The sequence below is a fragment of the Neovison vison genome, chromosome 4, assembly GCF_020171115.1.
Source record: "Neovison vison isolate M4711 chromosome 4, ASM_NN_V1, whole genome shotgun sequence".
Classification (NCBI taxonomy): domain Eukaryota; kingdom Metazoa; phylum Chordata; class Mammalia; order Carnivora; family Mustelidae; genus Neogale; species Neogale vison.
This window is the reverse complement of record NC_058094.1, coordinates 164,876,830-164,900,497: the sequence shown is the minus strand read 5'-3', so window position 1 is coordinate 164,900,497 and position 23,668 is coordinate 164,876,830. Positions and strand designations below refer to the sequence as shown.

The window sequence follows — 23,668 nt, the reverse complement described above, 5'->3', positions numbered from 1 at the left end:
CCAGCTATAGTCAGTCATAAAGCAAAGTGAAATCACAATGAGAAAGCAGGTTCTGGGTCCCCACCTCAAGGATATCTCCCCATGGAATTAAACGTGGCATCTTTAACAGCACACAGAGCAGGAGAGAGGACAATCCACACAACAAACAAGATAACAGAAGGGGGCAGGAAGTGAACAAACCACACACGAAGTCAGTCTGGGGGTGCGCGGCTGAGGAAAGGCCTCGGTCTGGTCAAGGTCCACTCCGGGCACTGGCGGCTTCTGATGTGCAAGCGGGGGAGGCTCTCGGTTCTGTTCAGAGATCCAGGGGGTGGAGCCTTCATGCCAGTTGCCTTCTGTAAGTGGTCGATGTAGAAGGGTCAGTTCTGAGGACGCGGCCAGTTTGCTGAGCAAATCCTCCCCTTTCTAAAGGGATTTAATGGCTCTCAGGCCCCTGCAGACCTCCTCTGCTTCTGCTCAGTAGCAGTTCTGGGTGCCAGCTGACGCTGGTCCCGGGTATGTCTCCTACCTGCAGTACCTTAACTTCTTGTGTCTTTGCTTGACAAGGGCCCCTGCGTGACATGAGAGACTCCCTAGGATCTCTGTCCCCCGGGGACGGACCTGGTTAGGGAGCAGGAACAGAGAGTTTCCCCGATTTGAGTGCGGGCCATCTTCAGGAATGTATAGGAATCTGCTGCAGATGATCTCATTTCTCCTTCAAAACTACACTAAGAAATGGGTTTAATAAATGAAGAACTAGAGAATCGGAGAGACTAAAGAAATTTCTGGTACTTGAATTTCTGGTTGAGCAGGAAATACTGGGAAATAAATATCACCCTGAACTTTTTATTTTCATCAGCCTTTTTCCTTGAGAAGGAACCAGGAAGTAAAGAAGACAGTGCAGGGGGCTCCTGGGTGGCTCAGTCGGTTGAGCAGCTGCCTTTGGCTCAGATCATGATCCCAAGACCCTGGGATGGAACCCCACACCTGGCTCCCTGCTCAGTGGGGAGCCTGCTTCTCTCTCTCTCTCCTTCTGTCTGCCATTCCCCCTGCTTGTGCTCTCTTTCTGTCAAATAAATAAAAAAAATTTTTTTTTTTTTAAAAGAAGACAGCATAGACATGAGATACAAAAAGTTCAATATCAGCCATAAAATGCTTACCAACTGTTTATATCCAAGTTGGAATGTTTATGTTAAGACATTACATCAAAAAAACCAGATGTGGAATTATAAATATAACATCATCTCTGTCTTATAATTCTATGTAGCAAACCTAAAGAAAAACAAAACAAAACAGAATTACCTTCCCAAATCTGGAGACAAATACACCAAAATTTTAAACAGGGATATAAATAGTCTTTCTGGTTTTTCTGTTTTCCTAATTTTCTATAACAAACAATTAGTATCTCTATAATAATATATGTTTTTTATTTTTTTTTTAAGATTTATTTTATTTATTTATTTGACAGACAGAGATCAGAAGTTGGCGAGAGGCAGGCAGAGAGAGAGGAGGAAGCAGGCTTCCCACAGAGCAGAGAGCCCGATGCGGGGCTTGATCCCAGGACCCTGGGATCATGACCCGAGCTGAAGGCAGCGGCTTAATCCACTGAGCCACCCAGGCGCCCCTATAATAATATATGTTTTTTAAAAAGCACACTATAATTATCTTAAGGGACACAACCAGCCAGAGCTGTGGGGGTAGACACTGGTGTCCAGGGCTGGATCAAGGCCACATACCGCCGTCAATATGCTGACTCACCCTCCACTGCTGGAGTCCCAGGAGCTGAGTGCACAGTCCAATTCTCCCTAGTGCTGCCCCACAGGAAATGTGGGCACCATTACTACTTCCTTGGTGGGGACCAAAGAAGCAGCTGGGAGGTTACTGCTCCCTTTGCAGGCATCTAACCCTAAGAAATACTGACTTTGTCCCAGGTGCTATGAACACAAGGACAAACAGGTCCAGATGACTGCTCTCAAGTCTCCTGGAAGAGACAGTTTCCGAAAGACGTGAGGAGGGCTGGTAGTCACAGGCACAGGGTGTCATGCCCACATGTGCACGTGGCAGATGCAAGGAAACCGGCTTTTGGAGGGGGAGGGTTTCCCAGGACAGGGACAATCCAGCCTGGCAAGGTGCACACCATGATCCTGGAACCTTGGACCAACTCACAGGATGATGGTCTGTCTGAGCATACTGTGCTGGTCATCCAAATTGACTCTCTTTCTTGACACCTACAGGGCAAAGCTGCTCATGATGAGTAGATAGGAGTTTGGTGGGGGTGCGGGGGGAGGGGGAAGGAAATGGAAGCAAACCCCAGGCTGCTGGAGCAGTGTGTGCAGGGGTGTGGTGACAGCATGCACTCGAAGTATTCAGGGAAACCGTGAGGAGTCTGTGTGGTTAGAACTTGACAGGATGACATTCAGGAGGCTCTGAGAAGCCCCTGACAGGTTCATACGAGAGTGACATTGAAGTCAGATTTGATTTTTTAGGAAGATCACTTATGATATTGTGTGGAATGAGTGGGGAAGCCAGGAGGAGATCAGGGGTAGGAGGGCTTTGTGGTGGTTATTAAGAGACACGGGGTGTGAATGTCACGCTGGCCAAGGAGCCAGGCTTTCTCTTCCTGTCACCGTCATACTGTCAGTGTCCCAGAGCCTTACCTCCAATCTAGGGTCACAGTACAGTCGGTTTTGTTGTATGTGTGAAAGTATGGTGTGTGGGGGGGGCATGGTGTGTGTGGGGGGGTATGGTGTGTGTGTGGTGTGTGTGGTGTCGGGGGCACTGGGGGTGGGAGGTATGTGTGTCTGCTCTGTGTGTGTGGCATACGTGTGTGGTGTATATATGTGTGTGTGAGTGTGTTCCCACAGGGTTTCCAGAGCAGGGATGAGGACCCGCCTACCTAGATTGCTGCTTCCTCAGTAGGAGATGCTGCTGGCAGCCGTTGGCTCTTGCTGAGCTGGCCTCCGTGTGCTGTCTCCTGCTCCTCCTTCCAGGACTGAGGCTTCTCTACTTTGTGTTCTCCACTCCCCACTCTCATTCACCCAGTCTGTGGGAAAGAAAAACAAAACAAAACTGGTCTGCCAGTGTATGTCTCAGTCTTTCAGAAGCATTCTCAGCCTTACTGTTTGGAGGTTGGTTGGTGAACGCTGAGTAATGAGGAGAAGGAAGGCTGTGTTGGAGAAGCACTTTGTCATGGTGGTGACAAAAGATCCATCCAAGTCCTAACCCTAGTAGCTGTAAATGTGACCTTATTTGGAAATAGGGTCTTTGCAGACATAAGTAGGTGAAGGATCTCGAAATGATACAGTTTTTGGAGACTTATCTAGAGACTTAGATAGTGGGTCCAAATCCAATGACTGGTGTCCTCAGAAGAGGAAGAAGATTTGAGACAGAGACTCACAGAGAAAGCCATGTGAAGACGGAGACAGAGGTTGAACTGATGTCTCTACCAGCCACCAAATGCCAAAGCTTGCTACAGCCAGAAGCAGCTAGGAGAGAGGCAAGGGGTGATTTCTTCCTCAGAGCCTCCAGAAGGAACTAAATCTGAGGATACCCTGATTTTGGCCTCTGGGCTCCAGGACCATGAGACAATGAAATTCTTTTGTTTAGAGCCACCATCTTTGTGGTCATTTGTTTATGTTAGGAATAGTTGGGTGAGGGCAGAGCAAGGGATACACACTGTCACTCAGATTACTAAATGGAGGGATTATCTTCCCCACAGGCACGAGAGAATGGTCTAAAGCTAAGGTGAGCAGTGAGGGTGGAGATAAGCAGAAAGATGTAAGAAATATGCATTTTCTGTATTTAAGGGCAGACTCTTCCCTCTTAGCCTCTGAGATCCTGAAATGGAGGAATATCTTATCAGTCATGCACACAGCACAATGCTGCTTTTCTCTTTCCGGTCACTCAAAACTCTTACTCTATTAAAAAAATAATAATAAAATTAAAAAGGTGGGGGGTATTGTTCAGAGACCTTCTGGCTGTTGAGTAATAGTAAAATGAACAAAACAAAACAAAACAAACAAAACTACCTACATAGAGAGTGTTACAAAAGATGTCATCTAAGAATTGAGAACACAAAGTATAACAAGGTGTTAAAACTGACTCTTCTTTTTGTCTTGATACCTAGACAGAGGGCAAAGGGCCCAATTTGGGAGGAAAATAGACAGAAGTGGCAAGTACTCCCTTGTTCCAAAGCAAGGTAGTGGATTGCCTACACACCACTAGGGAAGAGATTGTGAAATAAGTTTTACCAGCATTGGCCCACTTCCAGGCTATAATAGAGACAGTGAAGGGTCACTGGGAGGTTGAAGAGCTTCCTGTGAGGATTTTTTTGCAGAGAGGTACCGTGTTCCTCAAAACAGGGTGTGGTTGTGCTTTCCAACTCACTTTAAGCTAATAAGAGGCGCTTAGAGAACACCACATTAGGAGACCTTGAACTTGTTGCCTTGACTGTTGAGAGTTACTGGAATTGTGCTGGGCCACATGCCTGGGAAGCTAACGCCAGGAGGGTGTGGATCTGCCTGGGCACAGTGGTGGGAGGAGAGGGGGTCAAAAGCCTACACTCTAACAGTGTGGCAGGGCAAGGGTGACTCAGGGTGTCCTGTCGGCCAGGCACACAGGGAGGCAGCAGGATTGGGTCCTTCTGAGAGGAACCCTGATCCAAACAGGCAAGCTGAAGGAAGCCTGTGGAAATCATTCTGATGACTGATGAGCCTCCCTCTGGGAACCTGGAACTTAGTGGGGACTCACAAAGAGATACCTGGAAAAGGTATTACTTGTCCTCCAAAACAGGTGAGCCAGCAGTGACGGGGGATCTCCAAAGGCCCTGGGAGTGCCAGTGAAGTAGGGTTGGCTTGAGTTTTCATCATGCCCCAGGGACAGCTCGAAAGCTTGCAGCTGGCCTTTTCAGTTTAAATGTTTCGTGCCTCTTCCCTCCAACTGCCAATCTTTGGGTGCTTTATACCGGGGGGTGCCAACACAGTGTCCAAGTTGTGGGAAGAAGGTAGCACCAATACTCCAGAAGACTCCGGAAGCTAAATTACTCTCTCCACTACACATTTCTCAGCCCTGAGTAAGTCTGATACAGTCAAGGGGAAAGTTCTAAATTGGTAGAGAATTTTGCGTTTCACTACTACCTTGGACTGGACTTTTTTTTTTTTTCCTTTTTAGACAGTTTTTAGTCATGCCTTTATGCACCTTAGTTCATTAAAAATGTAATTGTTTTAAATATCTCATAAATAAAGTGAGTGCCCACTAATGCAGCATATAGGTCACCCTTCTCAGCATGGTAATTTTTTAAGGCATTTTTTAAAAATTGGAAGCTTATTGCTCACACAGTAGTTATAAGAAGGTCAAATATAATGATGTATACCATCTAAATAAGACAGGCTGGTTAAGAAGTTACCTAGTGTAAAAAATATACATAATAAATATTAGCCATGTGGACAGGTACATGGAGTAGGAAGAGCTGTGTAAGAGGAGGTGGGTGATCCCTGTGTGACACGCCAAGTGCTCATACATGGGGCCATTGCCCTTCCCCCTCTATGACAGTAAACAACCCACTCACAGACAGGAGTTTTCTACATACACCTAAACACATAAGATTAGTTTTGACTGGCCATGGGGTACAGTCTAATGTGATAATACTATGAATTTTCTCTAATATGCCCATTAAAAGAGTCAAGAGAAACCCAGCAAAGAGCAGAAAGCATCAAGTTCTTTATTTGGGTTGAACCTAAAGGATCCTCAGCTCTTGCCATTCACATAAAGAACATATGTCTCCTTTTTCAGCCTTTACTTTACTAAGGACGTGTTCTTGGGGTGAGGAAATTTGGGTGGCTGGTTCATCTAATGGTAATTACTGAAATACACTGAATATGTGCCACGGTTTCAGTAACATATTTTAGTCACTTACTTAACATATGAATCATGTACAGCTTTCATGCAAAAAGGAAATGGGAGTGCATCTGAATTGTAATGCTTTTAGTTTTGGTAATCTGTAGTTTCTACTACTGATGACACTGATAAAACTGCTTGTTTACTTACCAAATCAGGCAGTAGTCTTGAGTTCTTAGGAAAATGCAAAAGCAGAACAAATCCTACTCCCTTTATCTCTAGGACTCTTTAGAAGCTGGACAAAAATTAAAAATTTTTTAAGGTTTCTCTTAAGCAGTGCATTTGTTTTATTTATTTATTTAAGATTTATTTTAGAAAGAGATAGAGTGCATGAGCAGGGAGAGGGAGAATGAGAATCCCAAGCAGACTCCACACTGAGCACGGAGCCAGAGGCAGAGCTCAATCCCAGCGCCCTGAGATCAAGGCCTAAGCCTAAACCAAGAGGCAGAGGCTTAACCCATGGAGAGACCCAGGCACCCTTGTTATTTCTTGTTTTTTTGTTTTCTCTGTGTTATCATTTCAGAGAACAAATTAGATAAGAACTTGCTAACACTGTGAGAAACTTCTGGTAAACTTCCTATAAGGAATCAGGAATCTTGAACAGCCACTCAGAGTCAGGATTTTTTTTTTTTTTTTTTAGATTTTGTTTATTTATTTAACAGAGGGAGATCACAAGTAGGCAGAGAAGCAAGCAGAGAGAAAGAGAGGAGGAAGCAGGCTTCCCACTGAGCAGAGAGCCCTATGTGGGGCTCGATCCCAGGACCCTGGGATCATGAGCCAAAGTAGAGGCTTTAACCCACTGAGCCAGCCAGGCGCCCCAGGATTTTTTTTTAAATCCCTATATATCCTTCTTTGTGCCAACTACTATGGCAAATGAGTTTAGGGTGTTATGCTTGACAACTTAAATGTTTAAAGATCTTCTTATGGAGGTTTCTCTAGTCAAATAGAAACCCTTCTACAAAGTCAGCAGTTTCTGTGAGCCTAAAAACAATGTCTTTGTGAATGCATCTAACTTACTGCTTGCATTGCATATTCCTATTTGGGGAAAAAAAGCATTAAAGTAACTCTAATTTCTAAATACTATGAAAATGCCTATGCTACCTAGAGCCATCTACATATTTAATGCAGTCCCTATCAAAATACCATCAACTTTTTTCAAAGAAATGGAACATATAATCCTAAAATTTATATGGAACCAGAAAAGACCCTGAATAGCCAGGGGAATGTTGAAAAAGAAAAGCAAAGCTGTTGGCCTCACAATTCTGTACTTCAAGCTCTATTACAGAGCTGTCCTCATCAAGACAGTATGGTACTGCACAAAAACAGACACACAGATCAGTGGAACAGAATAGAGAGCCCAGAAATGGACCCCCAACTCTATGGTCAACTAATCTTTGACAAAGCCGGAAAGAATGTCCAATGGAAAAAAGACAGTCTCTTCAACAAATGGTGTTGGGAAAATTGGACAGCCACATATAGAAGAATGAAACTGGGCCATTTCCTTAAACCATGCACAAAAATAGACTCAAAATGGATGAAAGACCTCAATGTGAGTCAGGAATCCATCAAAATCCTTGAGGAGGGGGCGCCTGGGTGGCTCAGTGGATTAAAGCCTCTGCCTTTGGCTCAGGTCAAGGTCTCAGGGACCTGGGATCATGCCCCGCATTGGGCTCTCTGCTCGGCGGGGAGCCTACTTCCTCCTCTCTCTCTGCCTGCTTCTCTGCCTACTTGTGATCTCCGTCTATCAAATAAATAAATAAAATCTTTAAAAAAAAAAATCCTCAAGGAGAACACAGGCAGGAACCTCTGTGACCTTGGCTTCAGGAACTTCTTGCTGGACATGTCTCCAAAGGCAAGGAAAACAAAGACAAAAATGAACTATTGGGACTTCATCAAGAAAGAAAAAAAAAGGGCGCCTGGGTGGCTCAGTGGGTTAAGCCGCTGCCTTCGGCTCAGGTCATGATCTCAGGGTCCTGGGATCGAGTCCCACATCGGGCTCTCTGCTCAGCGGGGAGCCTGCTTCCCTCTCTTTCTGCCTGCCTCTCTGTCTGCTTGTGATCTCTCTTTGTCGAATAAATAAATAAAATCTTTAAAAAAAAAAAAAGATGAAAAGCTTTTGCGCAGCAAAGGAAACAGTCAACAAAACCAAAAGACAACTGGCAGAATGGGAGAGGATATTTGTAAATGACATATCAGATTAAGGGCTAGTATCCAAAAGCTATAAAGGACTTCTCAAACTCAACACCCAAAGAACAAATAATCCAATCAAGAAGTGGGCAGAAGACATGAACAGACATTTTTGCAAAGAAGACAGCCAGATGGCCAACAGACACATGAAAAAGTACTCCACATCACTTGGCATCAAGGAAATATAAATCAAAACCACAACGAGATACCATCTCATACCAGCCAGAAAGGCTAAAGTTAACAAGTCAGGAAACAACATATGTTGGTGAGGATGCAGAGAGAAGGGAACCCTCCCAACACTGTTGGTGGGAATGCAAGCTGGGGCAGTCACTCTGGAAAACAGCTTGGACCTTCCTCAGAAAGTTGAAAATAGAGCTACCCTATGACCCAGAAATAGCAGCACTGAGTATTTACCCCAAAGAGAAATGTAGTGATCCAAAGGGGCACCCTGATGTTTATAGCAACAATGTCTACAATAGTCAAACTATGGAAAGAGCCTAGATGTCCATCAACAGATGAATAGATAAAGATGTGGTATATATACACAACAGAATATTATGCAGCCATTAAAAAAAAACCTTGCTATTTGCAACAATGTGGATGGAACTAGGGGGTATTATGCTAAGCAAAATAAGTCATTCGGAGAGGAACAATTACCATATGATCTCACTGATCTGAGAAAAAAGACAAAAGATCATAGTGAAAGGGAAGTAAAAATGAAACAAGATGAAACCAGAGAGGGAGACAAACCTTAACAGACTCTTGGTCTCAGGAAACAAACTGAAGTTTGCTGGAATGCAGAGGAGGAGGAGGAATGGGGTGGTTGGAGGATGGGGGAAGGTATATGCTATGGTGAGTGCTGTGAATTGTGTAAGACTGAGGAATCACAGACCTGTACCCCTGAAACAAATAATACATTATATGTTAATTTTTAAAAGTAACTCTAGGGGCACCTGGGTAGCTCAGTGGCTTAAAGCCTCTGCCTTCGGCTCAGGTCATGATCCCACAGTCTTGGCATCAAGCCCCACATTGGGCTCTCTGCTCAGCAGGGGGCCTGCTTCCCTTCCTGTCTCTCTGCCTGCCTCTCTGCCTCCTTGTGATCTCTGTCAAATAAATAAATAAAATCTTAAAAAAAAAAAAAAGTAGCTCTAAGTTCTATTTAATTGGCAACTTAAAATGTAAAGTATTTTATTTTTAAACTTTTAAAATTTGAAAGCAAGAGAGCCCAGGCTAAATAATGTAGTTTCTCCAAAGCTGAATGTGCTTATTTGGAACTCAATTGTTCCGCTTGAAATACCAAAGCAACTTAGGAAGAAAACTCTTAGGTGAGAACACTATGCTTTGATAACCTGTGATTAGGCAAATTGATCAGTCACTGTTGGTAGCATCCCTGTTATCTTTGGTAAGGGTTTAAAACATTCTAGACTAATTTCATTTTGCTAGGTTTACATGAGCCTTTTCTTTCTGAATATCTCCTGAGAGGCACGTATCACATATAGGAATCATTTTTTATTCTTCTGACTTTGGTGGCCTTCAGGAACACAAAGGGAAATGCTCCCCACTCAGTGTCTGTTACTAGAAGGAAGTGGTTAATATTGATTAACATTCAGCTGTACACACTTCAGCCTATTCTGATTAATCACTCCTCTTGACATGATCTGGTCCATGGTGCTTGTTTTTATCCAGTCCAGGAAGTTGCTTCTCACACTTGTTGTCTTCTTATCACCCCCCAGGATTTTGGTAGGATACTGCTTTTGGGTCAGTCCATCACCTTCTACTCTCTGTTGGAAGGTGTGGAGCTGCTTGGAAGACTTGCCACCATGGGGAGTTGGAGGAGGGTAGCAACAGCAACTTCCATTGTGTCTCCCCAGCCCTACAGCTAGGTTAGCCGGAGTGGATTTTTATTACATGATAGTCACCAGAAAGATGACAGAACTTGCCTGAGATTTCATTCAGAGCTTGCCTAGAATGGATCAACAGGGTAGGAGGGGGACAGGTGAGAAGGAGAAACACTATACTCAGCTTGTACATACCAAGTCCAACTCATTCAAAAACCAACTACTTGGCCTAAAGAGGATTTGGGACTGATTGGCCACCTGTCATGCAAGATGGGTCTCTTTATGGTGACCCCTTATCTCATGTCAAGTTTCAGGAGAAATTCCACAATGCCGCACAGCATGGGTTAGGCAAGAGGCATTACTGGGGGGAGTTTTACTGAGATCATCAAGGGAAGAACAGGAGGCTTCCGTTCTCCTATCAGCCCACAGGGAGGAACTGTGGGCAGGGTGCTCTGCTGGGTGGATGATGGAACCACCCCCTGAGGCTGCATGGGAAGAAAATATTTTCCTCAGTGCTTCTGGGTCCCTGGTTGGATCTGAAAGTTCAATTGGCAAAGACAGATTAGTGGCATAAAAACGTACAAATTCATTTAATAAAAGTTTTATGTAACACAGGAGCCTTCACAAGGAACTGAAAACCTCAAGAAACAGCTAGACCTGAGTATATTTATTCTAGGTCTGGTGAAGAGTGAACCATCATGAAGAAATATGGTAGACTGAGGAGGGAGGTAAGTGTCGTGAACAAGGAGAAACTTAGCGAGGCCTGTTTGTTAGGATCCTTCTCGGAGTCCCTCCTTCTGGGATAAGGATGCCCCTTTCCTCAAATGTATAGGACAGGCGCCTCCCATAGGAGGGTTTGGTGTGGCTTCAGGGGGAAAAGGAGGGTTAGGAAGGTCAGAGTTACCCTCCTGCTTCTGCCATTTTCTCAAACTCCTTCAGTTTAAGTCAGTATGACATAGTGCCATGCTTTGGGGTCGTATGTCCTGAACCCTATCCATACCCTTTCTTTGTATCGAGCCGATCTAAGGAAGCAGCCTGCCGCAAGGTGCTGGGGAAATAACACCGTGGGAGGCTACTGTTGGGAGATCCTGCCTGGGAATGCTGGTTGTCCCTCACGGGAGGGAAACCTTGGGCCCACGGGAAGCAGCTAGGAGTGCTTGGGAGGTGGGAAGAGGGGACCACGCCCTTGAGCAGCCTCTTCTAGCAAGAAGGAGCCTCCAGGCCTAGTGGGCCACTGTCCTGGCAACCAAGAATGAGCCTGCAGGTCACTTCCAGCTCTTCTGACCATTGCACCACAATGCAGGGGTGAGAAAGAAGGCAGAAGCGGGGACGAATCCTGGCTTTCAGGCCCGGACCGTTGGACATCTAAAGGAGGAGGAGGAGGAGGAAGTGGAAAGAGGACAGGGAGGAAGGGGGGAGTTTGAAGAAAAGACTTAAAGGCATTTATATAAGAAAGCATCCACTATATCCTTAGTGCACAGACAAATGAAAATACGTTGAATACCCAAACTGGTAAGTCTGCCAAGTTTAAATCATCTTCTCGCTATTTTCTGCTATGGTGGATTAGAGGATAAATACGTATGCACTTATTGAAGATCAAAAAAAAATTCTGCTCTTTTGCTCTTATCCCATTCCCCAAGTAATAAAAAAGGAAAACAAAAGTTTCAGTGCCCAGCACAGTTTTACCTCTGAGCTCTAAGGTAGTTTAGTCCATAATGCCCTTGGGCTGACCCTTCTACAAGTCAGGGCAGTGATGTGGGCTCTGGTGCTGGGAATCTGCATCTAGAAAGGTGCTTCTATTAGCACCTTTATCATTTACTTTATCGTTTACTTCTATTACACAGGCATTCATCACAACATTGTTTTTTAAACAAGAAAGGAGGGCGCCTGGGTGGCTCAGTCAGCTGAGTGTCTCTCACTCTTGATCTTGGCTCAGGTCTTGATCTCAGGGTTGTGGGTTTGGGCCCTGCATTGCATTCCAGGCTGGGTGTGGAGCCCACTTTAAAAAAATTAAATAGTCTGCTTCGCTCTCTGACCTTCTCCTCGCTCATGCTCTCTCTCACTGTCTCTCTCTCTCAAATAAATAAATAAAAAATCTTTAAAAAAAAAATTAAATAAGAAAGAATTGGAAATAATGAAAATGGTTATCAAAAGAGTATTCATTACAATACATCCTGTTACACAGATCACTGGAATATAATGCAGCTATAAAAACAATGCTTTCTTGGGCACCTGGGTGGCTCAGTGGGTTAAGCCGCTGCCTTCGGCTCAGGTCATGATCTCAGGGTCCTGGGATAGAGTCCCGCATCGGGCTCTCTGCTCGGCAGGGAGCCTGCTTCCTCCTCTCTCTCTCTGCCTGCCTCTCTGCCTACTTGTGATCTCTATCTGTCAAATAAATAAATAAAATCTTTAAAACAAACAAACAAACAAAAAAACCACAATGCTTTCTTAATGTACTGATACTTAATGACATCCACAATTCATTGTTAGGTAAATAAAAAAATAAAGTGCCAAACAGTATCTAGTCTATGCTATCATTTGTACTAAAAAATGCCAGTGGTAAGGGTATATGTACATATGGTACAAGCATAGAGTATTTCTGGAAAGATATGTAGGAAACCAGCAATGGTGGTTGCCTTTAAGAAGGGGCAGCAAGTGGCTGGGAACTGGGGTGAGAGAGAGATTTCACTGAAATATGTTTCATGTCTTTGGAACCATGTGATGTTTATACATGCTGAAAAAATATGTGGTAAAAACAGCATGTAAAACCTTAGGTTTACAATCTCTTTCAGACAGAGTTTTTATGCATTTGCTCATGGCCTTTTGCCAAAATTTCTGTTATATCATTTTTCTGGATTCCTTTTTGCAAAGCAGTGGAACACGCTTCTGTTCTTTTGAGAGTGTGGGTTTCGAGTCAGACAGACACAGCCTGAGAGCTGACTCCTCCACCACCTGACCGGCCGTGGGAATTTAGGCAAACGGCTTTACAGAATCCTTGTTTACGAAATGCTCACAACGGCAGCCCAGCCATGGAGTGAGTGATCCAAAAGAGAGTGAGGGGTAAGTGCCTTTATCCTCCACACCAAAGTCAACACACCATCGCTTCTGGCCTCATGCTGTTTCTTAGAAGCCAGTCACTAATCTAGCCCATGATCAAGAGGCAGGAAATTATGTTCCACATCTCAAAGGGAGGAAGGGCAAAGAATCTGTGGGCATATTTTAAAGCCACCACAGAAGAGTAACCATAATTTATCTTTCAGATTCAGGCACTTTTAAGAGTGAAAGGAAGTGTTATTAATATCAAGGCTGGATTGTAAGTGTAAACTGGGGCTTTCCCCGGCAAACCAGGATGTATGGTCACTTGGCTACTGCTGTTCCCATAACCTCTCATGGATATAAATCTCAGACCGGGACATCTGTGCAAATATCTATTACAAACTGACCCTTGAACACTCATCCGTCTTGCTCTGGAAGCTCAGTGGAAGTCTAGCTCCCTCACTGGCTAGGAGCTCCAAAGAGCACTTGGTCTGAAAGGCTGGTTCTCAGGAAAATGGGAACATGTTCTGACTGAAGATCAGCTGACTTTCTAATTGGACCAGACAAGAGAATTCTCCATTAAAAGAAGGCATTCAGGAGGTGCCTGCTTGGCTCAGTTGGTTAAGCGTCTGCCTTTAGCTTAGGTCATTATCCCAGGATCAAGCCCCACATTGGGCTCCCTGCTCAGTGGGGAGTCTGCTACCCCCATCTTCCTCTGCCCCTCCCCCTAGCTTGTGCTCCCTCCCTCTCTTTCTCAAATAAATCTTTAAAAAAAAAAAAGAATGATAAGAAGAAGGCATGAAGGACAGAATTCTAAGTCTAGGAGTTTCTTCCCAAGGTGTTAGTGCCAAGCTCCTCATGCGGCATGTCACTTCACCCTTACACTATCCCTTTCAGTCCCCTTAGGTGCAGGTGCAGACACCAACTTTTGAACTTCTTGCAGAAATGTCATCCAAAGTACAGCATCTTTCACATTACTCACTTTTCAAGTATGGATTTACGATTAGAATATTGCAGGTATTAACAAATACCTCCTTGGATACAGATTAAAACCAATTTAAACAGACACCTACACATCACACTATCTATTCTGAAGGACTTCGGGTAAATTTCACATGGTGTAAAACCTCAGTAACGGGGTCCCTAAGCAACCTTCAGTTTTCAACAATTCCATTAAAAACTATCATTTCAAGGGGAAAAGGAAGTTAGAGTCTAGAGAGATTTAGACTAGTAGTAACAGATGTTTTTCCCACAGAAATTTCAATGATGAAGTATTTTTTGTAAAATTGAAACAGAGTAAATTTGGTACTGGATTACCTCTAGTTTCTCTTGAGAGTTATTGCCTCTCCTTTTACTGTCACAGCAGCAATATTAGCACCTTTATCATTTACTTCTATTACAAATAAAACCCCAGACCACCTACTGAAACAGAACAAATACAGCAGCTTCTTTTCCAGCCCTGTTCCATCTCTTGGCATCCTTCATGATATCATCATAACAGCAGTATGTGCCATACCTCACTGATGGTATCGTATCTACTTCACATTACCAAAATCTGGTGCTGGGAGAGAAACACTTTCAAATACTTGGTCTGATATTCAAGGTATACCATAATTTGGCCAAGCATTATCCTATAGGAAAATAATATGTGTAACTTCAAATTTTCTAGTGGTCACATCTAGAAAGTAAAAGGAAATATGTAGAGCTAATTTTAATATTATATTTTATTTAATCCAATATATCCTGTAAGGGTTCAGAGCATGCCACCCCAAAATATGCCATTTTGACATAAGGATTATTGTTGCAGAAGGCCATTGGAAAAAAGGAAACATAAGAATAACTCTTGGGGATGTCCCTGCCTTTCTCTTAGAAAGGGAAGGATGATTCTTAATCATGGGAGATAAGTCTAGACTCTTAACAGCCCAGAAGTGGCACCAAAGGAATCAATACAAACACTGCTTTAAAAAAATCCTTAGCTTCCATTAGTTTCTTCATATATTTGCCTGCCCACGATTTGCCAACTTTGGAAACTCAAAGACCCTTTCCTTTGTCTTGTCACTTCTCCACCAAGTAGTTGTTCTTTGTTAAGATGCTATGTAAGTTTAAATTCCTTGTCTTTGTCTTGTTAATACTCTCTTTCAGAGCCCCAGCTAATGGACCCAAGGTGACTAGAGGAAAAAAGAAAAAGAAAAAAAAAAATTCTGTTATAATCCAATGCCTTCTATTTTAAGAGTCAGTATTTTCTTTTCTTGAACATTCTTTCCTCTATCTAGGGGTTTTGGAATCTTGCTTATCTTCCAGGTCATCTCAAAGCCAAAACAAAGCTTTTCCACCTGGACCAGACATTCTCACTCGTTTATTCTACCATGGATTGTCATAATATATGCACACATATTGTTCCTCTTTATTGTCTTCTTGAGAGGAAGTACTGAGACTTATTTTTGCTTCTCTTCTTAGGCTTATCAGATCGCCTGTACATAGTAGGTAGTCTTAAGTATTTGTTGTGTTACAGTGAACTGCACTGAATTCCCTGCAAAGGAAAGGAACCTCTCTATTGAAAATCAAGCTACCGATAGCTCATGAAACATCTGCCATGGCAATATGTTTTCTACCTACAGGAAAACCAGAAGCTTGCTGACTTATTCACTCTACATCCAAAACAACTGTTAATTGGATGAAAATTGCTCACATTGTGTGGTAATTCAAAAAAAGTCCTCATCATTAAGTTGATGATTATATTTTATTTCACTCTTATCACTGTGAGGCTGTGCAGGGTTCCCCATCCCCTCTAGTATATTGTCAATTAACTTGGCTAGAATATTCTCTGCCATTTCTTAGAAAACTGCCAGTTAGTCTGTATCAGGCAGTGTGGATGTTGAAAGGGATGGAAAGAAATAATAACTACTCTGACTACATATTTATAAAGTGCTCACATCTCCTAGGTTCCATTCTATCTAAAAAGAGAATTCGTCTGTGCTTGGAAGAATAGTGAGGTAGCACTGGAGCACCGCGTTTCCTCTTTCTGAATTCTGTCTTCTCTGACTACGCTTATTTCTGTCTGCCCTGGGGCTGCAAAAATACCAACCTGCTTTCCTCATAGAGGTCCCAGAGCTGAGGGACTTTTCTTCCCTGCAAAATAGGAAAAATTACCTCATACCAATGACTCTTTACTACTAGTATTTAGAATATTACTTCCCACAGGTATTTGCACTGTATTTATTTGACAATAGAAAGAAGCCCTTGTGGGTCTCTGGCATAAAACTTGAGTCACAGTCTTCAGACTTTCTTATGTTGTATAAAGATCCGTTTCTCATTCACTGGTAGTGATGAAGTTCTAGAACCTAGGTGAGGTTCGGTGGGCTGAGGTCCGGAGCCGATGACCAAGAAAGAATTCTTGAGACATCTTTGGTGCAAAATGGTGGTTTATTAAAGCATGGGGACAGGACCGGTAGGCAGGAAGAGCTGCTGCCTGGGTTGTGAGGAATGGCAGGTTAGGTACCCTGCCTTTGGGGGAAGGTGAGGGAAAGGGAGGTTTCAACGGAGCTTTCATATGCTAAAGAGGGCCTACAAGGTGCCTGCCTGGATACCGGAGGCCTAGCGGATTGATCAACGTTGTCTTTAGGCCAGCCATTAACATTAAGATAGTTGGGAGACTTTTTGGTGGGATGTCATAATCCTGCTATCAATCGTCTTTGTTAGTGAGATTTAGGACATTTGTAAGCCAAGGGAGACTCCTGTCTTGCAGGATTGTGATCCCTGCAAGTTGACTATTTGCTTATTGTTCATGGCAGTCAGGGCTGCCTGAGGAATGCTACACATATGACTGAGGGGGAGTGGATGGAGAGGGGGTGCAAGGCACCAGCTTTTGTTTTGTCTTCAGCCAGCCTCTTGTTCCCTCAGTAGCACTGGACTTTGCAGATATAGGATCTCCCCAGGAAGAGGCAATTTCTCATGTTAAGAACTTGGGATCTGACATGACAACCTCTGAGCTTTGTTTCTTGTGGATAATACTATTAATATTATCAATTATTTATATAGTATAATATTATGCTCTATGATACACTATTAATACTATTAATATTATAATAGTATAATAATATTATACTATTAATACTATCTTGTGGATAATACTATTGAGCCCATAAAACCATTGTGAGGTTTGGATAACTACATCAAGTGCCTGATGCATAGCAAATGCTCGATAAGCATGAGATATTATCTTTCTTTGAGAAAAAGACACCCATTTACAAAATAGTAAGTACCATGCATTTTAATGCCTCCAATACCACAGACTCTATGTTGACTTTTTACATATGACCTTTCAGGTTGATGAGGGAGCAGGAGGCTGGCTGAAGACAAAGCAAAAGCTGGCACCTTGCACCCCCTCTCCACCCGCTCCCCTCCATAATATGTGTAGCATTCCTCAGGCACCCCTGACTGCCATAAAACGGTAAGTGGTTAACTTGCAGAGATCACAATCCTGCAGAACAGGAATCTCCCTTGCTCTACAGATGTCCTAGAGATCTAAACAGGGAGGTCACCTTATCAATAGCACAAATTTCCAGAGGCAAATAACTCTCAGTTCCTCAAGCCCTAATGTCTCCCTCCCCATCATAAATGAAACTGGAGGAGGCTGAGGTAGAAGGGAATGTAAATGATAGCAGGATCATAACACCCCACCAAGAATCTCCCAACTATCTTGATGTTAATGCCTGACCTAAAGAAAGACGACATTGATCAGGCCATTAGGGCAAGGCCTCCCCCCACCCCCACCCCGCACCTTGTAGGCCCTCTTTAACATATGAAAACTCCGTTGAAACCTCCCTTTCCCTCACCTTCCCCCAAACGCAGGGTACCTAACCTGCCATCCCTCACAACCCAGGCAGCAGCTCTTCCTGCCTACCGGTCCTGTCCCCATGCTTTAATAAACCACCATTTTGCACCAAAGATGTCTCAAGAATTCTTTCTTGGTCATCGGCTCCAGACCTCAGCCCAAAGAACCTCACCTAGGTTCTAGAACTTCATCAAGGTTATGACACACATACGAAATGGTAATTGTGGCAGTACAATGGGTTGAGCCAGTAGGGTTGCCCAAAGCCAAAGGCCAGCAGCCAAGGGGCTCCAGCCAATATCTTGGCATTTTTGTAATGCATTTGTGAAAGGTAGCAGAAAGCACTACCTCAAAACATATCTTTTTGGCAAAAGGATTATATTGATCTGATAATTTTGAGAAACTGCAGACACAGAAGAAGCTCTTAGAGCAGAATAGAAGCTACCCTTTTGTTAAGGGAAATTTACGTTAGAAACAGTGTCTGTATCAGGAAAAGGGCTATTACCAGAGAGGACTTTTTCACCCAGAGATTTGCCTGCATGCAGGGCAACTGTTGTTGATTATCCAGTATTTCCTCTTCTCACCTTCCTTTGAATTGCTCTCCCCACCTGCGAAGCCCCAGACACTTTTTCTCTAGCCTCACAGCCTTTTGAGTCTCATTTCTTTGTGGGACTTCATAATTAATTAATTTAATTAAAAGTTTAAATTATTTAAAATTAATGTAATTAACTGCATAATTCATTTTAATTAAAATGTATTATGCACTTAATTAAAATTGGGTTTTTCCTTCTGTTAATCTGTTTTTATATTACGGGGGCCTCAACCAAGAACCTTGAGGAGTAAAGGGAAAATTATCATCCCCATTTTTTATTATTTCTACATTTGGGATTGAAAGATCCCCCCGGGGCTCCAAGCACCCCGGAATGGACCCCTTCTCAGGAGGAGACCCCCGGACCCAAAAACCAAGCCGAGTCCACTGATCAGATGCAAACAGCACGAGGTTTATTGAGTTGACACAGGTACCTGCGGGCGATCAAGTCTTAGGAAGACTCGCGCGCCAGCCCTTTGTTCAGGGCCTTTTTATGGGGTTTGGGGAAGCGAAAGCATACGTACAGAAGCAGAAACATAGTTACAAGGTTCTTATTGGCTGGTTTGAATGTAAGGCATACTCGGTGTTTGTAGATTGGCTTTGAAGGACCCTGGCGCACGAAGAGAAAGATGGGGAGGGGGAGTGAGGAGGGGGAGTGGACCTTATTACTTAGCAGAGAAACATCCTGCCTACGTGACTAGGTCCACATACTTAGGCGACCCCCCTTGCCTACATGACTATGCACATAAGGTATCCTGTTTAAACAGGAGACCAGTATCACCCCCTAAAAGCCAAGCGGTTACAGAAAGGCAAGAGAGCGGTTAAACAATTAACTGGGGGAAGGGTCTAACAGGGGAAGGGCGAAGCCAAACGATTACAGAAAAGCCAAGAAGCAGTTAGTTAATCAATGGCTGGGGGGGGGTGTCTATATGCGGAGTCTTTCATTCCCCCCTTTTTTTTTATCATGGATAGAATCTTATATCCATTCGCTCTGGTCCTGTACCAGGTCAGTTTGGGATCTGGTCTGTCGAATTAGCTGATATTGCTGTGTCACCAGTGGTTTCGCAGCCCCAATAGCGACAATAAAAGTGGGATGTCCCACTACAGTAGGTCCACTCTCTGGGTCTGTGAAACCCGGGGCATACATAGAAGGTAAGTGTTCTTAACATACTTTTTTGACTTCAGTCCCCATAGCTTCCCCAAGGATTTAACCCGAGTCGCCCCCGGGGGAATGGTTGTGAAGGCGGCTTTTGTAGGTCAAAGTAATTTTCTACGTCCTAATTGGCTGGAGTTCCCATTGCTAGCTTGCAGATGTTAGGGTGTACTAGCTGCAGGGCTTGCAGATGGGCTTGAGGAACTGAGTTATGTGTCTTTGGAAATTGGGCTATTGATAAGGTAACTTCTTTGTTGTAAATCTCAAGGACATTTGCAAACAAAGGGAGACTCCTGCCTTACAAGACTGTGATCTCTGCAATATAAACATTTGTTCTTTTTTCAGGGCAGTCAGGGGTGCCTGTGAAATGTCATACATATTACCAAGGGGAGGGGTGGAGAGGGGGTGCAAGGCGCCAGCCCCTGCTCCCTCTTCAGCCAGCCTCCTGAACAATTTTGACCCTTAAATCTTTAAGGTGGTTGAAGGTGGAAGGTCTTATCTTCTGTAACTTCTTCCTGCTGAATAGGGGCGTAGAGCTGTCCCTACCTACTCAGGTCAACATTGATCAGTGGAGGAATGTATAGGGGAGTTACGAAAGGCGGAGGCAGCTGAATCCAGTGCTGACAGTGAAAAAGTATCTTTGCGCATGGTAAGGATCATCTGTCGTGGTGAAGTCATTGTAGCGATGGAGTCTCGGCACCAAGTAGAGAAATAGCGAACAAAGCAACATATTAAGGCTAATAAGGCAATAAGAATGAGAAGCCCAAAAAGGAGATTTGGCTACAATCCTCCTCCAAACCAGTAAGCTAACCAATTGCTGAGAGAGAGAGAAGGATCTTGTAGAGCCTTAATCTGGGCATTCATATCCTTTATTAATCCTGTGACATTTTTGTGATAGTCTGGGATGTACAAACAACATTCTGTCTTGATAATTGCACATATGCCACATGACATCCTCTAGTCCCAAAGATGGAACAAAAATGGATGCTAAGTGATTATACCATTTAAAAAATAGATCGCATCCATCTTTGTTTTAAGTTGGGGAGACTAGCTGGAGTTGTAATGGTTTTAGTAATGCGCCCATGAATCCAGGCAAATCCTAAAGTACAGCGACCTATCCACCCTGGAGGAAGCCAGGGCCACAGGTTTGTTTCACATATCCAGTGGGTTCTGTTTGGAGCTGGCCATCTAATGCCAGGTCACCTTGTCCAGTTAATAGCCTGGAGTACTATTACTTGGTAACACATTTCTAATGATAGCCGTCCCAGATATCGTGTGTTATTTGCCCAAATATCACTCGTATGATTTCTTTGTTCCCAGCATAAAACTGCCTTCTGACTGAGCCGTCCAATCGTCGGTGTAAGCCACAGATATGCATCACAGATCTGATATATGCCATCTTCAGTATAGCGATAAGGAGGGTTTGTAACTTAGGCTCATATTTGATTGAGGAGTTATGGCTTGATAGCAATCCCCTTTCCTTCCAAATAGCTCCATGGGCATGTAGTACCAGGAAGGCATATTTGGAGTCAGTGTTAATGTTTATTCTTAGGCTTTGGCAATTGCAAAGTGCTAGTGAACACTACAGTATACCTAGCTTTTCTTATTTTTTTTTTTTTTATGAAAACTATTGTCATCAGTAAACTGTCATTCATCCGGCATATCTGTAAGTATAGCCCAGTATTTAATTAGTCGGCCTTCATCATTCTTTGGTGGCCTTTGAAATCTAAGAAAAATCTGGACCTGATGTGAACTCATTAGTTAGGGGCTGTTTTAGGTTTCGCTAAAGCATCTGTTTGCAATTGCACCTCAACAGAGGTGGCCTCTAGGATAAATATGACTAAGGGATGAAACCAATAAGAAGACCTTTGAGTGGTCCAGCCTTAACAATATCCTGATTACAGAGGATCACTGGCAAGTGAGAAAACTTGTCAAGAGATAAGGGGAGTTCCCCATGCATCATCCGATCTAATCATAAAGAAAGTGGGGTCATCCATTATCTCTATAAGTCCATAGTTAATCCTATGGAGTGCAATAGGCTGGCCTTTAGGCAATTTCATTATCCCAGCCACAAACAAGGTGTTAGTTAAGTTATACAATTATAGGGGAATCAATCCCATTTTCCAGTTGTTTAATCATGTGCCGTGGGGTCTTGTTAATATACCCACAAGATAATAAGATCGATTAAAGAAGCTATTGTGTAACTTCTCTGAAGTTTACCTCACTCAAATTGTTTAGCTTAGGTAAACAAACATTTAAAGACAATCGAATCTAGAATTTAATATCCATAAAGGTGTGTTATTAAAATATAATTTTTCTCTCTAAAATAACCCTCATTTACAGAGATAGCCAAATCAGGACTAAGTCACTTGTGAAACAAGTCCAGTTTTAACAAACTTGGCCCATTATTTACATAAGCTCAGCAAGAACAGTTGAGTGTGATCATATAGATCTTTTAGAATCTGCTTTGCTGGAACTTCTTATAAGGAATCTCTAGGTTGAACTTCTAGTAGCCTCTCCAGGCCAGAAGCCAAGCCACGTACTTGCCATCAGGCATGCCTGCAATACCTGTCGATTTGGGCATATGCCTCTTCATGAGATTCTGCACCTACCAAGGAGTGACATTCTTTACTCACCTGGTGAGGCTTCTGGGAACTCTGTAAACAAGGTATCAGGCCAATAGTCCCAAGGGGCTTTATGGCTCCAGGTTTCATAAAGTCAACCTTAGTTCCTTAAAGCTGTCTGGTCATATCTGAGTCTATGCATGTCTTTTTCAACTATGACATTCCAGTCAAAGCCTTGGTAAAATAACCAGTTTCCAATGCTGTCCTGTTACAAAGAGAACAGATTCTTATTGAACTTATGCAAATGACTGATTGCCATGGAAGAAAGAATACTTAACTGAGACCTTTTGGTTTCAGAGGGTTTAGATAGAGAGAAAAGTTGAATGCCTTGAGCACTTTTACATCTCTGTGAGTTACAGATAACTTAAGAAAAAGTATCCCTAGTCTGGAAGAGCAAACATTAGAGAACCAGCAATGTCTAAAACAAGACAAAACATTAAGAGACACAACACTATAATCTTGTAGTTCATTTAGTCCCATGTTACTAAATCTGGTGAATGCACCTTTAGTTAGTTTTGGAAATTCTTACCCATTTCAGTTTTAGGGTTTTTAAGTATATCAAATATCTATTTGTCCTGAAAGTCCTTTATATGAATCTCCTTTAAGATAAAACTCATTTTACAAGAGAATTAAAACAATTACAAATGACAAAATTCGGAATGGATATGGTTAGAGCTGATGAGACAAGAGTTTACAATTTAGCTGGCAAGGAAATCAGGTTACTTCTGTGACACATAACATTTCTGTAATTATAATATCAAGCGATGATCTTTTAAAACATTTAAAACTTTAGGAAATGTATAGAATCTCTAGAATAATTATAGCATTTTCCCAAATGTAACCCAAGGTTTATCATTGGTTTAAATCTTGTCAACAATTGCTAAAATCTTAGAAAGTTTTAAAGCACATGCCTAAATATAATTAGGGATGTTAAACACGTGATAAAACAAAACATAGAGACTGGGTTTTCTGGGCTGGCAAAGAGAAAACCATTTACATTCTCTTATCTGATCAATTAATCTAAGAAAACTTTGTCCTTTTAAACAAAGAAAATCAGCTTTTTTTTTTTTTATACCAGTGTCTTTTCCCTTTTTAATTTTATTTCTAAGTGTGCAGTCTTAAGATAGGAGTTTTCTGGGTTTTTCTCCCATCATGAATGATGTCGCAGACAAAGGAGGGGGATCTTTTCCCTGCTGTCCTGCTCGCATTCCTCACAGGAACTTAGGAGCGTTTTAGCTAAGGCCTGTCCGAATAAACCCCAGACCAGGCTACTCCGTGGAGTAGATGACCGTTCTGCCGTATGACGCCCTGCGAGACTCAGGGTGCAGCCCACTCAGACTCCGTAGCCGTAGCCGAAGCAGTGAAGCCGTACAGACAGATTTACACAGTCAGGCACTCTTCAGATTCAAACAGGTTGGATACCCTCCCTTTTGGGTATCTCTGGCTAATGGGAGGTGATCAATCTCCCTTTTTACTCTTTACAGATTAGAGTGAATTTCTATGGTTACAGGCAATGGAGGATGGCAACCGGGTGTT

The 23,668-nt window shown here is 43.0% G+C and overlaps 1 long non-coding RNA gene across 1 annotated transcript; it reads right to left on the bottom strand.

The window, feature by feature from the left end:
* Window positions 1–215: 215 nt before the first annotated feature.
* Window positions 216–2,987, bottom strand: LOC122904041. Its single transcript, XR_006384134.1, has 3 exons — window positions 2,876–2,987; window positions 1,140–1,251; window positions 216–335 (listed from the first exon to the last, which is right to left on the bottom strand). It is a non-coding gene; the product is annotated as an uncharacterized LOC122904041 (long non-coding RNA).
* Between the last annotated feature and the right edge of the window lie 20,681 nt (window positions 2,988–23,668).